At 37.4% G+C, this 20345-nt stretch overlaps 1 pseudogene; it reads right to left on the minus strand.

Annotated features, from left to right (window-relative positions):
* Positions 1 to 10912: 10912 nt before the first annotated feature.
* On the minus strand, positions 10913 to 13952 carry LOC114685052 (annotated as a pseudogene).
* Positions 13953 to 20345: the final 6393 nt, after the last annotated feature.

Genomic DNA, 20345 nt, shown 5'->3' on the forward strand with positions numbered 1-20345 from the left:
CCTCCCCAGCCCACCCTCCCATTCCCACCTCCTCCCGAGCAAGGCCTCCCCTGAGGACTGAGATCGACCTGATAGACTCAGTCCAGGCAGGTACAGTCACCTCCTCCCAGATTGAGCCAAGCGTCCCTGCATAAGCCCCAGGTTTCAAACAGCCAACACATGCAATGAGCCCAGGACTTGGTCCACTGCCTAGATGCCTCCCAAGCAGATCAAGCCAATCAACTGTCTCACCTATTCAGAGGGCCTGATCCAGTTGGGGGCCCCTCAGCCTTTGGTTCATAGTTCATGTGTTTCCATTCGTTTGGCTATTTGTCCCTGTGCTTTATCCAACCTTGGTTTCATCAATTCTTGCTCATATAAACCCTCCTCTTTCTCGTTAATTAGACTCCCAGCACTCCACCTGGGGCCTAGCTGTGGATCTCTGCATCCAGATTCCTCAGTCCTTGGATGGGGTTTCTGGCACAACTATTAGGGTGTTTGGCCATCCCATTAGCAGAGTAGGTCATCTCAGCTGTCTCTCGGCCATTGCCAGCAGTCTTTTGTGGGGGTATCTTTGTGGACCCAGACTCAGAAAGACAAATATGTACTCATCATAGAGATACTAGTTGTGAACAAGGATGACTGACTGCTACTCACATCACCATGAGCTACCTGAAAAAAGACCCAAAAACACGGGATGCCAATGATGAAAATGCTGAGATCTACATGAACAACCTGACATGAGGGAGAATGAAGGCGAGGTGAGGAAGAGAGAGGAATCCAGCTGGATCAAGAACAGAGAGGAGAAAAGGAATAGAGACATGGTAAATGAAGACACATGAGAAAAGAAGAAACAAATGTGCTAAAGAGGCCCACAGAAATCCACATTCTTCTCTTATTAGAGCAACCAGCAACCATCATGGCTTGTCACCTGACACAGCTCCCCAGCTTCCTACATGGTACAGCATATATTCTTAATATCTGTAACGCTGTTTCAAGCGAACATCTTAATATTTAGCATAATGGTATCAATCTCTAGGACTTTATTCCTTTCTCTACTTTATATTTATGACCATCATCCACAGTGACACCTACAAGTCGACTTACTTTATGTTCAACATCCATAACATTATATGAATGTTATAACTGCTCAGGAGTGCCTACTGCTTCAAATGGCTTCTAGGTAGAACTTACTATGTATCAGCCACTTTCTATAACATTTCCTAGAACACCATAGCCACTTCATGCAGAAAATAAGTCTCATACTAGACCAGTGGCTTGCAATCTTCTTAATGCTAAGGCCCTTTAATACAGTTCCTCATGATGCCCACTATGAAATTATTTTTGTCATAGCTTCATAACTATAATTTTGCAACTGTTATAAGTCATTATGTTAATATCCTATATGCAGACCCCTTTGAAGGGATCATTTGACCCCCTAAAGGGGTTTCAACCCATAGATCGAGAAGCAGTGCACTAGACCACTTAGGTACTTTCAGCCATTACATATTTTTAAAAGACAAGAGCGGGTAGAAAGAGGGCTTACAGGTTATCTGAGAAGATATGTGACAGAAATCTGTTTCATTTTTTTCTTAAACAAATTCATTGGAAATTCATCAGTGTCCAGGTATGTATTTAACAGTGTCCAGGTGTGTATTAAAGACAAGTGTCTGACTTAGACAAAAGTGCTTGTGAACTCTTTTGGGTCATTCTCAGATTTTTACAGATGACAAGTTACCCTAAGATAAACTGTGGGCCTGCTTAGCTTCCTCTGGAGAAACACTTCATGCACATAATCAAAGAGTAGGGAGAAGGCAAGTGATGATGGGAATCTGATGCTGTGACATTGGGTAAAGGCTGAGTCTACAAAGATTCAAAAATAGCTTCTGAGAGAAGCTCCAGCTTCTGCTCATTCTCAGAGTCATGGGTACGGTTCCATTTTCACAAGGCCGGGGTCAAGCATGCTCTGCTCTCCGTTTGGCCAGCTTCAAGAATTACAGCTTTAAGCCCAGCCCTGTTTTTCTGGAGAAAGCCCAGCTTGCAGTGTGACAGAGTCATCAGGAAGAAGAGAAGGTGGAGACTGACAGGACCAAGAAGACTCAGAGGGACCCAGAGAGACTCAACCAGGTCTAGGCTCTTGCCAAAACTCTTATGCTCTAAGCAGAACAATTTCTAGGAGATGTATGAGTTGAGCCATCTGGGACTCCAAGCAAAAGAAAAGCCTTCATAGCACCAGGACTAATGACTGCCACCATGTTTCTATTACTTAGTCTCTCTGGGGAAGACTAAGGATATATCCTATAAGTGAGGCATTCATAGCTAAAGAGTATCTCCCACATCTTCCACTCAAAATAAACAGAAAGATATGAGCTCTGATGTTTACTGGCTGTGAGCAGAGAAGGAGCCCTGCCAACTCTAAAGGGACTGTGATGGCTTATCTCCAGGAACCCTTTTAAAGTATTGGCTACAGCATTAATTACAATTTCTATATATAGTAGTTTAGAATATAAATCACTTAATCACAGCATCCCATAAGGTATCTATTACTTTCACCCACAGTTTACAGAGTAGGCAGCTGAAGCATAAAGAAATTACATTCAAAGGATGAACCCAACCTCATACACAGGGCTTGACTTTGGAGGCAGGAACAGAAGCTCGAACACTACAATTGATGGATGTATGCACAAAATATCCATATGATGCTGTGATTGTGTGTGTGTGTGTGTGTGTGTGTGTGTGTGAGAGAGAGAGAGAGAGAGAGAGAGAGAGAGAGAGAGAGAGAGAGAGAGAGAGAGAGAGAGAGAGAGAGAACTGAGAGAAGGTTCAGAGGGAGATAATGTGTCAAAGTGTCTGAGGAGGGGAGATTGACAGGTTAACTCCTTTTCTTACTAGCCCAGGGTAAGAGACGAGAATGAGGAATCAGAGGGAGAAGTGGAGAAGGTCTAGAGCAGGACAAGAAAAGCGGAGGAGGAAGTCCTAAGCATTAGAAGGTGCATGAAGCACTGGCTGACCACAGGATGTAATCATCCACCATGAACACCATGAGTGTTTCTCACTCTGTACCTGGGAGTGCGCAGGTGGCTCCTAGCTCTGGAGCCACTTTTGTGGTCAGATAGCTGAAGTACAGGTTAGCAAAGCCCAGGTGGCCCAAAGGCAATGCATCTTAAGGGACAGTTTTGTGATAGGGGTAGAATATGAGAAAGCCACTGCCTTAGGCATGTGGTGGGTTCTTGCTGGAGTGCTTGTGGAGGTAACTACACAGTCATGATGGCCCAGGCATCCTACTTCCTAATATGGTCCTTAAATTTCCTTACACTGACAGGTGTAGATCTGAACATTTTAGCACTCATAATAAAATCAAATCTCCGAGTTTCACCGCTAGCTTTGTGCCAGACCACATACTGTGGCCTTTCCCTTTCCTGTGCCCATTCTACTCTCCACTGGGTCATGCATATCTTCCTTTAGAGCCTTCTTACCACCTTATCCTTTTATCTCAGCTGCCAGTTCCCACAGGTGTTCTCTGTGAACCTGTCATATGGAAACAGGTAGATGATGTCCACTTTCCCTATTCTTCTCCAAATGTAATCTCCCAGTATTCCCACTCTGTGTCTACCACCTGCTGTGGCCTCTCTTCTCTCTCTGTCCCAAGGGGACTAAGTAGATCCTGGTGGCACATCCTGTTTCCTTTCTCCTGTAGAACCCCCAGCCCTTCCCACTTCTTTCCCATCTCCATCCCTAAGTGTCAGCTCCAATACCAAGAAACACATTCCAACAGGAATCCCCAGTGGCCACACCTGGCAGGATCTCAGAAGAATTCTCTACCAGACAACTCACAGCCACAGCACTCTTCTAAGAATCAGAGAGGGAATTGGAATTTCTAAGAACAGAAACCAAGGAATGGAACACATACCTAACAAAGACAAGAGAAGATATCACCATCCAGAACTAGAAGTAACAGAGGGAGGGGAACCATAATCAGAATATATTGTGTGAGAAAAATATCTTTCAATAAAAGAGAAAAATGTGTATCAATAAAAATATGTAAGACATTATGATGGAAAGTGTCTTTATTATGTAAAGTGACAAATGAGGGTATGTACTTAGAGTCTATGCTGTACCTTAACTAGGTGTACACACTGGCCTTTCTTTGTCCAAAGGATTGACAGAACCCTTATTCAATTCTAAAATGACAACATTTCCTTGTTGAGTTGTAGAGAAACAAGGAAGAAGATGAAGTGATTCAGATACCTGTGACCCTTTAGCATATTTCTCAACCATCAAGCATATAATGGTTCTTGGTTTCATATCTTTTCTAATTAATAGTAACCTGAAGAAACTTTCTTTGACAAACGTATGCATACATGTTTTTGCAGAGGGATGCTACATCCTTTTCAGGGTTACAACAAAGCAAATGTGAGAAACAGGTAAAGCCAGACCATTACATGCATGCAGCTTAAGTCCACAGCAAACACCAACCCATGCTCCATACTGGATGAGCAGAATTGGGTGGTTTCTTAGAAAAAAAAAACAAAAAAAACAAAAAAACACTTACCTTTCCTCAAATATTTGGGTATTATATAATGCAAGTTACATTAATATAAAATTACTTAAAAATATTAACTTTTCCTCTGAAGGCATTTTAACTATATATGAACTATCCTTCTCTGTAGATAACAGACACATGTTATAGATATGAACCTTGAGGAGTATGGAGGAATCAGAGGAAGCTGGGGGAAAATACAGATCACTATCAATAGAGACTGTTGAAATTCCCTTGGATGAATTGGTGCAACATTTCAAAGACAAAAAAAAAAAAAAAACAAGCTGAAAATTATTTCTATTTTTATCTTTTCCTTTTTTTGAAAATAGATTTTTACTCACACATATGTCCAGATTACCATTTCCCTTCTACTTCTTCCAGTTCCTCCCTACCTCACCTATCATCTAGATCTACTCCATTTCTGTCTCTCATTAGAAAACAAACAGGTTCCTAAGGGAAAATAATAAAATAAAATATAATATCATAAGATAAAAATAGAGATCATAACTGGACAAAACAAACAAACAGAAAGATAAGAAGCACAAGATAAACCATAAGAAACAAAGATTCATTCGGTAGCATAATTAGGAACCCCATAAAAACACTAAACTTTTAAAATTATTTTGAAAAAATCACTAAAGAAGAAAAGTCAGTAGCTTAATATTTGGAGAAATATAAAATGGAAGACTGAAATTTACAGCTTTAAATTTTGCCACATATACACGTACGTGTGTGTGTGTGTGTGTGTGTGTGTGTGTGTACAAGCACAGTGGTTTCATATGTATATGTATGTTGTGTATGTATACATAAAACATATGACATTTTTGCATCATCTCTTTCTATCATTTTTTTCCTTTCATGATAAATAAAATAATTTAAATTTATAAGCACACATATGTACGTCTATGCAAGCTTAAATATTTTCTAAGACAACACAAATTACATGTTAACGTGTTGCTCACTGTCTCATCCTATTACAATACGTTCAAATATAATCTGAAAGGGGAGGCATAAAAGAAAAGAAGAGAAGTCCAGTTGTTCCTCAGATATCATGGGGAAACAGAAACCACAAAACCTTCATCAGAAACAGTCACTTACATATGATGGCGAAGCCAGTGTGAACTCAGGATTGCTTTAGATTCTGGACATATAAACTGTCTGTCATTGTGACTTGTAATGAAACTTCTCTTGAGTCATCCATGTATTCTTTAACAGGGCACTGTTGAGCGCAATTTAAAGATTTTTTTTTTTCACCTTTTGTGACTCCCCCTAAGGAAATGCCACACAATTTGCAGATTATCCCTAAAGCATTTGAAATCCTAATGAAATGCCAGGAAGTTAGTCACTAATTGTCAGAAACAAGGTATCTTCATCTGTGACTTTGTGCATTTAGTAATTGTGTATGCCAGCAATCCAAACTCTTTTGTCCAAAAGAAATTATATTGATGTCATAAGATGTTAATATGTTATATTCATTGTAGAACATTTGTGAAAGTCTGAAATATGTAAAGTGTATTATCTATCGATATATGACTGGATAAATTAAATGTAAACACAAACAAAGAAATATCACTTATCTTTTAAAAAGTACAATATGTGAAAACAAGGATGTTGAACCTGGACACTAGGTTGCAGAGCAAAATAGATCAGTGCAAAAGGTCAGGTACTGGGTGACCCTATGCAATAGAGAATTAAAAAAAAAAAAAAGGCCCAAACTTGCATCATCTGAAGTTGAAGTTTATAACACGACAATGAAATTTCGATTTAAAATAAATTATATAGTGAAAGGCCAGGCAGTGGTGGCACACACCTTTAATCCCAGCACTCGGGAGGCAGAGGCAGGTGGATCTCTGTGAGTTTAAGGCTAGCCTGGTCTCCAAAGCGAGTTCCAGGAAAGGCACAAATCTACACAGAGAAACCCTGTCTCGAAAAACCAATAAATAAATAAATAAATAAATAAATAAATAAATAAATAAATAAATAAATAAATAAATTATATGGTGAAGCAAATCTCTGTTTTATAATAAAAGTAACATGAAATGAGTAAAAAATATTTAATAAGTTATCATAATTTTGTATTTAAACAAATTTATATGCAATGAGAATTTATATTTATGTTACCCAAGTTTTTCAAAAATACATTAAACTTAAGAAATTATGAATACTAAAAGCTCTGATAAATTTTTGAAATATAAAAATGTGTGCATGTGTGTGTATTTTTGTATGTGTTCATATGTTTATTTATATATGTGTGAGACTACAGGTTTGCACATGTCATGGCACACATATGGAGCTCTTCATATTTCTACTTTATTGAAACATTCTTCATATTTGTTCCCCATTGTGCTTGCCAAACTAGTTTGTCCCTAAGTTCCTGTGTCTTCTCCTCTCTCTCCTGCTCATATCACTGTCAGAGGAATGAAATAATATGTTGTCTAACAATCTACCCCGAGTCATCTTCTCAAGTTAATTTTAACAACACATTTGTATTGTCTCCTAGAGTAGAATATACTTATTTTCCACAATGAATAAGAATAATTTGCTCTCTATTTGTATTAGTCAGTCCATGTTTTTTAAATTTAATTTAGTTTTGTTCTGTATAGGTATGTGGATATGTGGATGTGAGTACAGGAACCTTCAGAGGCCAGAGGCATCAAGTCTCTTAGAGATAAGGTTTTATAGGTCATGTTCATCTGCCTTACAGAGATTCTGGGAACCAAACACAAATCCTCTGCAGAAAAGCAAGAGCTCTTAACCCCTAGTCCATCTCTCAGTCCTTTTGGTCTTTATTTTTAAATGACTATTTAAATCACAATAATAGCCATAAAAAAACATATTTTAAAATATAGAACGGATCATAAACACTTTATTCTTTGTCTGAATTCTGATTGTCATTCTAATTATTTCTTCTGCACGTGTAAGAACTGTCTACTGTTGTCCTTCACTAATTACATACTAAGCAAAAAATACTCTAATTAGCAGAAATTTAGATAATGTTTGTAATGTACTCCCTAATGCCCTTCTCTATACATGTCTTTTTCTTCTCTGGGTACCATTTCCTGACTTTCATTTGTTTGTTTGCTTTGTTTTTGTTTGTTTTGACTCTGTTATAATTCATTTATCTAGACAGAATTTTCTAGCTCTGCTAAATACATATATTTATTAAAATTTTCTTACTGTATTTCAAAATATTTGTTGTGGCTCTGTTCCTACAAGAAAAGCTGAACTATTTTCTTTTTGCCATTTTATCCTTATCAGTAAATAGTCATCAACTTTTAATTCTTTCTTTCTTTTTTATTTTCTTTCTGTCTGTCTTTATATTTTTGGACAGAGTTGAGATTTATTGAAAGACATCAATAGCTATTTTAAGCATAGGTATTAAGAGCAAGCAAGAACGTGAAGCATAACTAAGAACTTTCCTACAGGCTCCTCAAAAGAGAGTCATTCAGTCTTAAATCTGTATCAATTCATGTCTAAATAAGAATGCTTATATGATGTTATATTTGTGGATGGTAAATCATACTGAAAGTTCGTATTGTGTAATTGTGATTCCATGTTCCATAGATTAGCAACTTCTCATTTATTGATTCAATGTGAACATACCAATAAGTATTCTCTCAAATCATTGATTGTCATTCATCATATTTCTAATTCATTTTCATGATGCAGGTTCTTGAATTATATATGTATAAACTTTATTAGTCTTTATAATTTTGAATTGTCAGTGGATATCTTACATTTTAAAAGTTTTTCTTTATTTGCATGAACTTCAGACGTTCATGAAATGAAATATGATCACACTCCCATCTCATTTCCTTTCCCCAACTACTGTCATATCACCCCAACATGCTCTCTCCCAATGCTGTGACTTTATTCTCTTTTTCTTTAACCTACTAAATCCAATTACTGTTGTCCATATATGTATGGATGTAGGGTCACCAATTAGAGCATGGAAACCTTGCAGAGATCACTTCAAAAAAAAAGAATGATTCTCTTTATTATCTATTAACTGCTAAAAATTCTCATGAAAGCGTGGCTCAAGATCATTCACACCATCTTGCCAGCACTTTGTCTGGCTTGATCTTGCGTAGGTAATTATAACTACTGTGACTTCAAGAGTCTCATTTCAGAAGACAGCATTTGTCAGCATTCTACTTCATCCTTCTGTTCTTATGTTCCTTATTGCCTCTTTTTCCTCAATGTTTCCTGAGTCTGGGTGGTTGGGGCTTAATATATATGTTCCATTATTGTTGATTTCTCAGTATCATATTCTCAACATTTTGACAAGTTAAGTATCTCTGCATTTACTGCTGTTTACCACAAAAATATCTTCTCTGACTAAGGTTACAGCATCCAAGGTGTACAGGTAAATATATAAAATTTTATAAGACAAATTGGAAGCATAATGACTTAGTGAGTGTATGACAACAGGTTCTACCCTAAGGTCTATGAATCCATCAACCATGGGTTTTGGACAGGATCAGGCATAAAATTTCTTCCATGGACCAGGAGTCATATCCAATCAGAAAAGAGTTTTTTTTGTTCTGATAGTCATTTTTCTATTGCACCACTGGGCAGATCTTGCCTGGCAGGTCATTCTTGATACATAGAGTGTCCAGCTCTGTTTGACCACTGATTTCATTTTCTTCTTATCACCCCATACAATATCTTCTGATAGTGTAGAATTAGCCATCTTGAAGGCAGTTTCTCAGTCCATTTGAGATTGATTTATGTATAGCATAGAGCTTATAATTTGATACATTTTAGCAATAGGATTACCATGTAATCACAGTGGGCAACCAAGGGCAATGACAATAGCCTTTGTTGTTTTAGAGTACTGATAACCTCCCTGATCAATTATTCATAAGGAGTGTTCTATGACTTGTACTGTGATTTCCATTTCCTATATCTTCTGGGCATGATAATTCCTGGCTAAATAATGTTCAAACTTCAAACTTAGACAATCTTTTCTTCTGCTGATAATTCTGGAGACAATCTCAGAACAAACTCTTTGATCTTCTCACTCATATAATCATCCCATGACTTCTTCACCAATGTTTCCTGAGTCTGAGGTGAGTGAATTGTATTGTAGATATGTACATTGGAACTGGGCTCCACAACTCTACATTTTGATTAATTGTGGTTTTCCGTAATGGTCCCTTCTGTTTCAAAGAGGAATTTCCTTTATGAGGGATTAACACTACATTCATCTGTTGGTATAAGGACAAATGTTTATAGATTGTTACTAGTGATTATTCAGGATTAATAAATAAGCAACATGACTGCCCAAATGTGAACTGAACAAGGATGAAACCAGTGAATCTGCCAAACTGAACAGAGAAAAGCTCAGGAGGCATTAACCATTCACTAAGAACTATAGGCAACTGAGGAAACCTGGGGTTAGGAGAAATAATCTTGTTCAGAAAAGAGCATACTAATTTGTTATCCAGTGCCAAATTGTCATCCCTGAACACATACATATAAGGAACATTATATGGACCGAACAACATATATTTGAGAATATATATGTATGCATATATGTATATATATATTCTAATAACGACATTTAATGGAAAAAGAGGCCATGGCTTTGAAAGAAGGAGGCATATATTGAAGTTTTGGAAGGAAGAGAACATTAGGGAGATAAAATGTAATCAAATTATAATCTCAATTTAAAAAATTTAAATAATATAAACACATATACATAAGTATAAAACCATATACACAGTCAATTATAACTTTCATTTTTTAGATATACACAAATAGTAGATATCTGTGAACATGGTTTACTTTTGTCGCTATAGGGAATGAAATAATGCTCATTAGTCAACCCAGGGAAAACACACATAGATTTGTCCTTATTACATCTAATCATAAACAGCCAGATATGGTAAGGTTGATGCATAGAACTATGCACATGACAGATTTCATAAGACAGAAGCAGGTAATTATAACTTGCTGGAAAATGGCCTGGGACACTGGAGCACTGAGCTTACTTAGGATTACACTTATGATCAGATTCAGTTAGTTAGAACATTAAACTTATTTATAATTTCAGTTAAAGAAACCAATTATATTAAAGATTACAGAAAATCATTTCTAGGATTTTGAAGTAAAGAATGCCTGAAAAATCCACATGCAATTTTGTGTTATTTCCTATCAGCATATATATGTGTAGAATTTGTATATAAACATATTAGTATGGACATTATAGAAATCTAATGGCTGAAATGGACTCTACTTCAATTAAAGAAGCAGAAATGATAATTACCTATTATATTTACTGAAAATGTTCTACAATATTGTTATATTGATACACTTAAGCAAATATTTTCATTATTACCCCATTATTGACAAACTTTTCCGCTATTAGGTTTGAAGTGGAAACATAAATTATAAATAAGTCATTTTTTTCAAACAGTTTTTCAATGCCTCCTTTACAACTTTATTCCTCAAACTGTAAATGAGAGGATTCAGCATGGGAATAAAAATGCTATAAAATATCTACACTACCATGTCATCCTCAGAGACATAGTTGGAATCTGGTCTCATAAACATGAACACATGAGTGCTGAGACGAATGGACACTGCAGTTATATGAGAACCATGCATAGAGAAGACTTTTCTTTTATCTTCAGCAGAGCATGTCCTCAGAATAGTGAACAGAATGAAGCTATAGGAAATCAGGACAATCAGGATGGTGACTATCTCAATAAACAAAGCACAGAAGAAGAGGAGAAGCTGATTGAATTGAATGTCAGAACAATAAATTTTCAGTAGAGGAGGGATGTCACGGAAAATATGATTGATTTCACTGGACACAATGAAAGTGGCCCCAGTGTGAATAAGAGCATGCAGAACTCCATAAGCATAACAAGTGATGATAAGTGGCACATAAACTTTTGATGGCATGCTTAGTACATACAACAGTGGGATGTAGATGGACACATAGCAGTCATACACAATGGTGGCCAACAGGAAGCATTCTGTGGTTCCAAAAGTAACAGCCAGAAACATCTGTGCAGCACAGAAAATGAATGAAATTACCTTCTTCTCTGACATTTATGACAATTATGGAATAGTAACAGAGGAATAGCAGGTGTCTCCTGAAGACAATGCCCTGAGAAAATAATACATGGGCTTGTGCAGCAGGGAATCCCCAATGACCAGAGCAATCAGTCCTAATTCCCCATGAGAGTGAAAATGTAAATTGTTAGAAACAGGAAGAAGAAGATAACCTGCACTTGAGCATTGCACATGAAGTCTTTCAATACCAGTTCAGTGATTTTGGTGATATTCTGCAAAATTAATTCTAGCAGTAGTTGACTATATCTCTAAACTATAGCTCTACAATAATGTAAATAAAGGAAGAGGAATGTGGTGAGTCTAAAGGATATGATCTATATCCACACTTGTGTTTATATTGTTTGACAGTGACTAGATTTCTCTGGGGTGATTATAAGAAGGTGATATGATTATACTGTGAATGTTTATAGCACTCAAACAAGCAAAATATATAGATGTCTACACAGTGTGGATTCATGCCCTTTCTCAAAGCATCAGGATGCCTTTAGATACACATAATAAATATGTTAGCTTTTCCAAATTAATCACAAAAATACAAGTATTAGTGACTTCTGACATCAGGAAAAATATCAGCATCAGTACAGTAAAAATAATATGAATGTCATATAACAATTTCATGGAATCTATTCATCTATGGAACAAGAACAAAATTATTTTCTTTATGAACTTGTAACAAATGTCAAAGTCAAATTATGTTAAAAAGAATCTTTAAAATAACTCAAATTATAGAATTGATGAACCAACTGATTCTAATGAACCTATATATACTAAATTCAGTGAAATATATTTAAATTATGATTGTTACTGAAATATTTTTATATCCCTGAATTATTCTTTAAAGGCTTTTAAAACTATATTTATCTTACATGAATAAATGTCTTTTTGTGTGTGTGTGTGTACCATATACCTTTTTGGTGCATGCAGAGGCCACAATGGGGCATCAGATACCCTAAAACTGCATTAGAGATGGTTATGAGCCCTTTAGTAGGTGCCCTTAATATACAAACCCACATGCATACCCACACCTCCATACTCACACATACATGCATGTGCTTAGGTGTGCATGTATACACAAAATACACACACATACACACAAGCTCAGCTCTCTTTTAAATATTGCAGCTGTCTTTAAATACTACAGTGTGATGATGGTGGGTTATGAATCATAAGAGTTAAGATTTTCATGAGAACTATATTTATCTCAGTTGCTAATTTAAGAACTATACTGAGTGTAGTTGGGAAGATATTAGTAAACTTTCAAAAGATTTAAAATTATCTATAGAAAATCATGAATCTTGAAAACTGAATAACATGGTTTAGTCCTAAAATTAGCACAAATATATTTTAATAAACCCAATTTGAACAGAAGAAATAAAACTCCAAGTACATTGGCATTCATTGACATAAAATAAGCTTGCAAGTATAAGAAGAATTCTAGAAGCCATTATAGAACAATTACTTTAGGCATGAAATTTTATACAATTTTTAGTAATTTATATTATAGCTACTTCCATAGTTGATAATTGTCAAAGATAAAATGTTGATAGCTGTCAATTTGCCCCAGAGTTCATTGAATTTTTCATTTGCCTATTCCTCAGAAAATAAATAAAAGCATGAGTCTCAGATGTATCTGAGTATTTATAGCCCATTGAAATATACAAACATAATGAAATAGGAATTAAGATGAAATAATTGCTATGTTCACTCAGTTATAGTTTATTTTGTTCTGTAGTTATTACATCAAAATCTAAGAACATGGATTGGTGACTATGACAAATACTTCCTTACTCTCTATTTACTCTCTATTGATAGATGCATGATCATACTTCTTTTGAACTAACTATAAATATTAGTAGGATAAAGACACACATACACACAGGAACTATTTTGCTTATTTATAAGAACTGAGTACTCAGAGGCTGAATATATTATTTGATTAGAATCATTGCCTGTATACTGTCATTGCCTTTCATACATAGAATCAAGCCCTGTGTTTGAGATCCAATATTTCAAAACAAATCAATACATATTCTCTATTTTTACTGCTTCCCAAGATCTCTTAGTATAACATATAGGCAGTATTCTAAAAATACCTGATTTTAGTGTACTCATAGAGCTAGCAAGAATTCAAGTGGGCAGTAACCAAAATAGCTAGTTGAATAAATAGTTTTATTTGAAAATTTAAGAACTTTGAAAACTATCCATTTAAAACTTTTCAATTAACAATCTGGACAGATACAAGCAGCTCTGATTGGATCAAGAGGTGAGTCTTGTTCTCTTTACCTATCACCCCAGCCTCTAGGCTTTATGCCCAGGGAGTAACAAACACCCCCATACCCCCACCCATTGCAGCCCCAGTTGCAGGCCAGCAGGCAGGACTCCTGCAGGCAGGCTGGACTATCACCATCCCCTCTGGACCCTGTAAACTACACATCCCACCTCATCCTCCAAAATCCACTTATCCTCCAAGACTGCAGCTGCTCCCTGAGACACAGACACCAGCAGCTCCAATCCGACAAAATTTTCCGATTGGACCAAGAGATCAGATTGAACCAAGAGCTCTGATTGGACCAAGAGTTTTGATCAGACCAAGAGTAGCTCCCTCAGACATAGACAGTACTTGCACTGAGTGGAAGAAGAGATGGATAGATGCCAGTAGAAATATATAGTTAACATAAAGTTCAATATAGAACCACCAGAACCTAGTGGTTCAACATCAGCAAGACCCAAACATCCTAATGCAGAAGAAGCAGAAGTAATTGACCTTAAAAATGACTTTAAAAAGATGATAGAGTTCTTTTTTTTTTTTTTTTTTTTTTTTTTTTTTTTTTTTTTTTTTTTTTTTTTTTGGTTTTTCAAGACAGGGGTTCTTTGTGTAGCTTTGTGCCTTTCCTGGAACTCACTTGGTAGCCCAGGCTGACCTCAAACTCACAAAGATCCACCTGCCTCTGCCTCCCAGAGTGCTGGGATTAAAGGCGTGCACCACCACCGCCCAGCTGATAGAGTTCTTTAATAGAGGAATTAAAAGTTCCCTTAAAGAAACAGAGGAAAAGACAAACAAAACATTGGAAGAAATCAATAAATTCTTTAAAGAAAGGCAAGATAACCAAGAAAAAGCAACTAAACAGGAGAAGGAAACACTTCAAGATTTGAAAACTGAAATAGAGACAAATAAAGAAGACACAAATTGAGGGAATAATGGAAATGGAAACTGAGAAAATGAACAGAAAGTAGAGATGCAAGCATAACCAACAGAATGCAAGAGATAGAAGAGAGAATCACTGGAGTTGAAGATATGATAGTGGGAATAGATTTGCCAGTCAAAGAAAACATTAAAGCCAACAAAGTCATAACAAAAAACATCCAGGAAATCTGGTACACCACGAAAAGACCAAACCAAAGAATAATAGGGATAGAAGGAGAAGAATACCAGATCAAAGGCATAGAAAATATACTCAACAAATTCATAGAAGAAAACTTTCCCAACCTAAAAAAGGAAATGTTGATGAAGATACAACAACTTACATAACACCAAATAGACTGGATGCAAAAAAAATAAGTCCTCTCATTACATAATAATCACTAAATATACAGAATAAAGAAAAAATATTAAATGCTGCAAAGGAAAAAGGGCAAGTAATATATAAAGGCAGATCCATCTGAATAACACCTGAATTCTCAGTGGAGACTCTGAAAGCCAGAAGGTCCTGGACAGACGTTATATAGACAATAAGAGACCATGGATGCCATCCTAGACTATTATACCAGCAAAACTCTCAATTGCCATAGATAGTAAACAAAATATTCCATAATAAAACCAGATCTAAAAATTACCTATCCACAAATCGAGCCCTTATAGAAAGCACTAGAAGGTAAAAGTCCAACCTAAGTAAGTTAGATACACCCATGAAAACACAGGTAATAGATAATCCAACACCAACAAATACCAAAGAAGGGAAACACACAATACTATCACCAAAAAATAACAGGAATTAACAATCACTGGTCATTAATATCCCTTAATATCAATGGACACAATTTGCCTATAAAAAGACACAGGCTCACGGAATGGATATAAAAACAGGATCCATCCTTCTGCTGCATACAACAAACACACCTCAACTTCAAAGACAGACACTACTTCAGAGTGAAAGTCTGAGAAAAGACTTTCCAATCAAATGAACCTAAGAATCAAGCTGGTAGAGCTATCCTAATATCTAATAAAATAGACTTCAAAACAAAAATCAACTGAAAGAGATCAGGAAGGACATTACATATTTATAACAGGAAAAATCCACCAAGATGAAGTCTCTGTCCTGAAAATTTATGCCTCAAATACAAGGGTACCAAAATTTGTAAAAGAAACATTACTAAAGCTTAAATTGCACATCAAACCCCACACACAGGTAGTAGGAGACTTCAACACCTCATTTTCACCAATGGACAGGTCTACCAGACAGAAACTTAAAGGAGAAATAAAGGAACTAACAGATATTATGACTCAAATGGACTTAATAGATATCTACAAAACATTTCACCCTAACACAAAAGAATATACTTCTTCTCAGCACCCCATGGAACTGTCTCTAAAATCGACCACATACTCAGTCATAACGTAAATCTCAACAGATACAAAACAAATTGGAACAACCTCCTGTATTTTATTGGATCACCATGGTTTAAAGTTAGATTTCAACAACAACAAAAAATTACAGAAAGCTTACAATCTCATGGAAACTGAATAATGCTCAACTGAATCACCAATGGGTTAAGGAAGAAATAAAGAAAATAAAGATTTCCTAGAATTCAATGAAAATTAATTAACAACATACCCAAACTTATAGAATACTTTGAAAGCAGTGCTAAGAGGAAAATTCATAGCACTAAATGCCCATATAACAAAGATGGAGAAATCTCACACTAATGACTTAACAGCACAACTGAAAGCTCTATAACTAAAAGAAGCAAAATCACCCAGGAAGAATAGATGCCAGGAAATAATGAAATTGAGAACTGAAATCAATAAAACAGAAACAAGGAGAACAAAACAAAGAATCAATGAAATGAAGAGTTGGTTCTGAGAAAATCAACAAGACAGACAAGCCCTTATCCAAACTAACCAAATGGCAGAAAGAGAACACCCAAATTTACCAAATTAGAAATGAAAAGAGAGACATAAACACACACAATGAAGAAATCCAGAGAATCATCAGGTCATACTTCAAAAACGTGTACTCAACAAAATTAGAAAATATAAAAGAAATGGATAATTTTCTGGATAGCTACCACATACCAAAGTTAAATCAAAACTAGATAAACAATTTAAATAGACCAATAACCCCTAAGGAAATAGAAACAGTCATTAAAAGTCTCCCAACTGAAAAAGCTCAGGACCAGATGGTTTCAGCACAAATTTCTACCAGATTTTCAAAGAAGAACTAAAATCAATAGTAAGTAACTGTTGCAACTCTGTGAGTTTGTTCCTGGGTTTTGGCACGAAAATGTGAGTTTTGCAACTCTGGGAAAAGGTACCCTGACTCCTTGGGGAGTCAGGAGACATCTTGATCTGCTAGGATAGTTCTAACAGCTCAGCTGTGGAGGGGAAGGTATTCTGACTGCTAGGGAGAGTCAGGCTGGAGCTCCTAGGGCAGCTCAGCAGGGAAGGGAATCCTGACTATTCATGAGTCAGGCTATACCTGGTGTAGAGGGGGATGGTCTTCCTGCAGGATATAACAATCCTGCTCCTCTCCAAGAGAGCTACTACATTTGAGCTTTGCTAAACCCCCTTAAGTGGATTCCTTTCCCAAATAAATATCTTTCTCAAAAGAGTTTTTGTGGTGTGAATATCTTCATTCACTGGCACAGAGAACCTTGCTGAGATGTCCCATAGTGGACTCAGCAAGGGGAACTTGAACAGAACAACCTGGTAGAGATATTCCTTAGCAGACTGAGCAAGAGGAGCTGAAAAAGTAACACTTTTCTCTAGAGCAGGAGGAGATTGTTACATTTCTGCAGGGGTTTCCCCTTTTGTGGAGTGAAGCAAAAAGCACCAGGCCAACCTCCTGGGGTCCAGTTGATAAAGAGAGAAGAGGAATCCTATGAGCATGGGGAAATGTACAGAGACAACTAAACCAAACTAGTGGGAACTCATGAAGCTGTGGAGCCTCCATGGGACTTGATCTAGGCCCTCTGCATAGGCAAGACTGTAGCAGAAATCTTAAAAGTTCTTATTAATAAAATCAAGCATTATTAATAAAATCAATACCTTTCAGTTTTCTACCACCACTCCCTGGGATTAAAGGCTCGCTTTCTGGGATTAAAGGCATGTGTCACCATGCCTGGCCTTTTCCAATGTGACCTTGAACTCACAGAGATCCAGAGGGATTTCTACCTCTGGAGGGCTAGGATTAAAGGTGTGAGTGCCACCATTTTCTAGCCTTTGTATCTAGTGACTGTTCTGTCTCTGACCCCAGATAAGTTTATTAGGGTGTACAATATTTTGGGGAACACAATCACACAGCACAGTTTTTAGGTGTGAAAAAAATCTTTTCAGGAGAAAAAAAAAACACTGAAAACAAAGATCAAAAGCAAAGGTTTATTAGATAACAGGTACCGGGCGAAGTCTCTCGGAGGACTGCGCCCTTCTAGGGCAAAGGGACTTTTATAGGATCCAGGGAGAGGCGCGGTTACAGAAGCAAGAAGCATAGTTACAGGCTCTTATTGGTTTTTCAAGAAGGCCAGGGTTTAGGGTCGTATGTGTGTGCTGACTTGCTTGCCAGGTATAGTTGTTTTTGCAGCCACTCTTATTCTCAGCAGGCAGTCATAAAATATCCTGATTTGACTCACTGTTTCTCCCAGGCCGCGACCACAGTTATCTCTCCCAGGCCAGATCTGGCATAGTTATCTCTTTCAAGCCGATGCTGTCCACAGCTGTGAACTCTGTTTTTCTGATTCCTTCAGATGGCGTTCTTAGGCTAAGTATTGGACGGGGGGGGGGGGGGGGGGGGAAGGGAGGGGCATTCATGGAAGCCATGTCTCATATGGAGCGGGGGTCTTTCAGTGAACTTTTAAGGAGCCCCCAGGCAGTGGGACCAGGATTTGTCCCTGGTGCATAAGCTGGCTTTTTCAAGCCCAGTGCCTGTGATGGGACACCTTACACAATCTTGGTAGAGGGGAAAGTGCTTGGACCTGCCTCAACTAAATGTACCAGACTCTACTGGCTCCCCATGGGAGGCCTTGCTTTGAGGAAGTATGAATGGGGCATGGATTTGGGGGGAAACCTTTGGGCAGGAGGAGGTAAAGGAGGGGGGTCTGTAGTTGGTAAGTAAAATAAATAAAAAAGTTTTTTGGATTTTTTGTTGTTGTTGTTGTTGTTTTTTGGTTTGTTCGAGATAGGGTTTCTCTGTGTAGCTTTGCGCCTGTTTCTGGATCTCACTCTGTAGACCAGGCTGGCCTCAAACTCACAAAGATCCACCTGGCTTTGCCTCCCAAGTACTGGAATTAAAGGTGTGTGCCACCACCGCCCAGTGAAAGTTTCTTAATAATAAAAAAGAAGAAAAAAACAGTGATAGCTCATGCTAGAGAGGATGTGAAGCAAGGGGAATACTCCTCCAGTGCTGCTGGGAGTACAAACTTGTAAAACTTGTACAGCCACTTTGGAAATCAATATGGTGGATTTCTTAGAAAAGTAGGAATCAATCTATACCTTAAGACCCAGCCATACTACTCTTGGGCATATACCCAAAGGATGCCCAGTCACACCACAAGGACACTTGCTCAACTATGTTCTTAGCAGCATTATACATAATAGCCAGAACATAGAAATAGCCTAGATGTCCCTCAACCAAAGAACAGATAAAGAAATTGTGGTACATTTACACAAGGGAGTATTACTCAGCTATTAAAAACAGTGACATCATGAAATTTGCTGGCAAATGGATGGAAATAGAAAAAAAAAATCATCCTGAGTGAAGTAACCTAGACCCTAAAAGACAACCATGGCATATACTCACTCATAAGTGGGTATTATCTGTAAAATAAAGGATAACTATGCTACAATCCACAGAACCAGATAGAATAGGTAACAAGGAGTGTTCAAGAGGTGATGCTCAGATCTCTCTGAGAAAGGGAAAAGGAAAGATTTCATGAGTGAACTTTGGGCAGGCACAGTTGGGAAAAAGAGAAATTGGGCTGTGGGGGCACGGAGGGTGAGGGTACTGAAACACATTACTGGAAATTTGGGGGTCAGGTTCAAACCTGGTGCAAGGAAATCTTCCAAGAATCTTGGAGGATGACCCCAGCTAGAACTCCTAGCAAAGCAGATATGTAGCCTCAATTCGCCATCTCCTGTGACCAGGTAAGACTTCAAGTGGAGGGATTGGGAAACCAACCCACCTGCGGAATCTTTGAACTACAGTCTGCCCTGCCTATGGGTTGTTCTGCAGTTAGGGTGGACTAGAGATTGAGGGAGTGGGCAACCAATGACTGGTCTAGCCTGAAACCCATGCCATCCCTGACACTACCTGGAGTACGAAAACCCAGAGGCTGGATGACCCCAAGAGCTAGGAAGAACCAAACATAACTGGAGAAAAAAATGTCAAGTTAATGATGCCTAAAGATGCTCTGCTACACTCATAGATTGGTGCCTAGTCCAATTGTCATCAGAGAGGCTTCACCCAGCAACTGATGGAAACAGATGCAGAGACCCACAGATAAACATCAGGCTGAGCTCAGGGAATCC

This window comes from Peromyscus leucopus, chromosome 4 (assembly GCF_004664715.2).
Source record: "Peromyscus leucopus breed LL Stock chromosome 4, UCI_PerLeu_2.1, whole genome shotgun sequence".
NCBI classification, from domain to species: Eukaryota; Metazoa; Chordata; class Mammalia; order Rodentia; family Cricetidae; genus Peromyscus; species Peromyscus leucopus.